The sequence below is a fragment of the Crocodylus porosus genome, unplaced genomic scaffold, assembly GCF_001723895.1.
Source record: "Crocodylus porosus isolate Cpor-Errol unplaced genomic scaffold, CroPor_comp1, whole genome shotgun sequence".
In the NCBI taxonomy this organism is placed as follows: Eukaryota; Metazoa; Chordata; order Crocodylia; family Crocodylidae; genus Crocodylus; species Crocodylus porosus.
The window spans coordinates 9,946,203-9,949,446 of record NW_017728909.1 but is presented as its reverse complement, the minus strand read 5'-3'; positions in this window follow the sequence as shown (position 1 = coordinate 9,949,446).

Genomic DNA, 3,244 nt, shown 5'->3' with positions numbered 1-3,244 from the left:
ACCTTGCTGGGGTTGTTTGACCCCAGTACTCTTTCCTGCCATGGCAGGGGGTTGGACTAGATGATCTGCTCAGGTTCCTTCCGACCCTACAAACCATGACACTATGAAACTATGGAGCCTGGTGATTTAGTGCACGTTCTTCAGTAGAGAGGCAATCTCCTGGAGGTTGGACCAGTCCCGCCCTAGGAAGGTAACAGCTCCCACACAGCCAGCAAGGGCGGTCCCCTGGTTGCACCCTCTCCTGGAGAGAAGAGTATTGTGTATCCAAGGAGAGGACAGAAGTCTCCAGTTTGCCTCTCTGTATTGAAGATGAGGGCTTCTGTGCCTCTGCTTGTAAAGAGCGGTCTCATCATGCTTGGACTAACCTATAACCCTTTTTGTCCACCATCAAATTACAGGTGGGAGCTAAAATCATAACAGATTAGCAAATGTGGGTTTGGGCTGCTCCCGCTAAAAATCCCACCATTAACAGATGCATAAAAATGGAGACCACTTCAGTGCAAAGCTGCTGCTTAGAAGCTCAGTCTACATCACTTGGTCCAAGTTATTGGCAGAAGAAGCAAGAAGCAAGGCTTGAAGTGCGGAGTGTGGACTGCTTTGGCAAAGTGCATGAAGGAGACTATTCCATGCGTGAGAACGACCACCTTTGCCTGTTTACATGCACCTGCTGAGAAACCTTCCCCATTTTTTAACTTTTTTCTGAAGAGCTCTACTGCAGCCTGCTGGGTTTCTTCCTGGAAAAAGTCAATTATTGCACCAGACACCCACGACAGGACTCAGCTAGGCTGGCCAGGAATCAGCCTCCACATCCTGGGGAAATTTTCAACAGCTCAACATTTTCTGTATCGTCATGAAGTGGCTCATCTGGAGGCTTTTATGGAAAAAAAGAGAGGCTAACCCTAGAGTGACTAGTGGCCCCATGGTTAGGGAACTGTTGAATTTAGGCCAGGGACTTAGACCTCAATGTCCCATGTCCCAGGTAAGTGCCCCAAGCAGAGACCTATTTGCTACCCTTGGGTGGAGTCCTCTCCAGAAAGTCCACCGGGGAGCTGGGAAACTTTTCCTGACAAAAACTGGTACATCCCTGCTAAATCTTTTGGTTTTTGTGTCTGATGTTTTTCAACCAGCTCCAATGGGGAGAAGTCATTTCTTCAGTCCATTAGGCTTATGGAGAGGTCATGGCTGGTAAGGACCCAAGTGCTGGGCACCATAAAACAGTGGCATAACTAGTTCAGGGTGACAGGGGCAGCTGTCCTGGGTGTTAACTTGGTGGGAGGCTGTGTGGGGGGGGGAACAAAACAGCTCCTGCCACAGCTGTGCAATTGTGACTGATGATGCAGTGGCAACCAGAAGCTGCCCTGTGCATGGCAGCTTCCCCAGGTGCCCGCCCGTGTCATTACACCTGTAGCTCTAAAGACACAGAACGAAAAACCAGTGCTTGTCCCAAAGAGCTTGCGATCTGAGTATCAGATTAGAGACAACAGAGCAATATGGACAGATGGGGAAGCTAGAGGGAACAGGGAGAAAATAGTGGTTTGCTCAACAGGCAGCAGTCTCAGCATGCCAGCAGCTCAATGGTCACCAGGAGTTTGTCAGCACCATCAAAAAGTTGGTGGTGGGATCCAGGTTATATGTCTCCTCCAGGAGCAACTCTAGTTGCCAGCTACTGACACAGCTCCAATCCCTGCTCTTCATTGACTCGTTGAGAAGTAGGGCTGGAAGGGAAGGGACTTCCAGAAGTCCCTGAGGCAGGATCATCCCCATCCAAACCACCCTATACAAATCCACTGTCTAATTTCTTAGCAAAACTAAGCAGCCAACCCTGGCACAACACAAGACACTCCCCAGGTTACCAGTGCTTCCCCTACAATGGAGAACAGCCTGATGGGGCTGCCCCTTCCTGCCCTGTCCTCATGGAAGAACACACCAGCCCCATTTTGCCATCCTTGGGGGCACTGCAGAAAGGCAGAGCTTTCCCCCCAATTCCCCTAAGGCAGAAGCTGTTGGGAACGGCAGAGACCCCACATCATCCTCTGAGTGTTGCAGGAAGACTTTTTTTTTTTAAGAAATGTTTCCTGTTCCAAACCAAATCAGCCAAATCAAGTCCAAATCCATGAGTCTGTCCCGAACCATAAATGTCCCAACAACGGACATACATCCTCCACCTGCACCAGGGGCTTCAGATGTTTCCAGCATCTTTTGGCATCCTACGTGCCTGCCCAAGCCTGGAGGCTTGGAGTTTGGCGTCCCCAAGTCGTAGGCCTCAGAACAGGGTGGGCCACCCGGGTCACGGCCCGACCAAGTTTTAGCACGTTAATTTAGATAGCTATGCAGTGAAAAGAAAACTGCTATACAGGCAGTCCTCCGACTTACGACACAACTGGTTCCTGGAAAAAAGCATTTTAAGTCGAAATGTAACTCAGAACCAATTTTCTCATACGAAACAATGTTATAAATGGGGGATTTGTTCCTGAACCAAGGCCCAATACCCTATTTTCACCAAAATACCCCAGAATTTTGTACTCGACCCATTAATACCGCTTCATTAATGTATTTATATTGCAAATAGCAAGCATGTTGATTTGGAAGGACTTCTTTGGGGTGACTTTGCTGGACCTTTTGAATGGCTCTTGGCTGGACTTCGCGAGGGGCTCTCGGCGGGAGTCCTCCCAGGAGGCGGCTGCAGGGTTTGCTGGAGGCTCGGCTGCTTTCCTAAAGAAAGCCTCCGAGGACGTTTGGACAGACGCTGTCGCTGGCCGGCGCGGCGTCGCACGGGGCCAGGTGGTGTAACGATGAAACCGGGTGTCAGTTCAGACGCGCCGCCAGCGGAGGGCCGCCCGCACACCGGCAGCCGGCGGGGCGGCGGGTCATGTAAATGAAAGGTGGTCGGGGCTGCCCCACGTGTCGCGCGGCCGCGGGAGCGAGCCAGGCAGCAGCCTCCCTCTTCCACGACGGGGCGGCCCGGCCCGCGGCGCCGTTAGGAAGCAGGTGCCCTGCCGTGGGGGCCGAGGGAAGGCGGGCTGCAGGGCGATGCCACGGCGGGCCTGGGCGGGCAGAGACGCCCTGACGCCAGCCCAGGGGGTTTGGGACCCCGCGTCTGGCGGGGGCGGGGCACCCACGTGGCCCCTGCCTCGCCCGAGCTGCGGCGGGGCGGCGCGAGGCGCCCATTCCTGCCTGGGGCGGCGGTGGCGTCACGGGGGGCGCGACCAATGGCGTGGCAGAGCCGGTCGGGTGACGTCGCGCG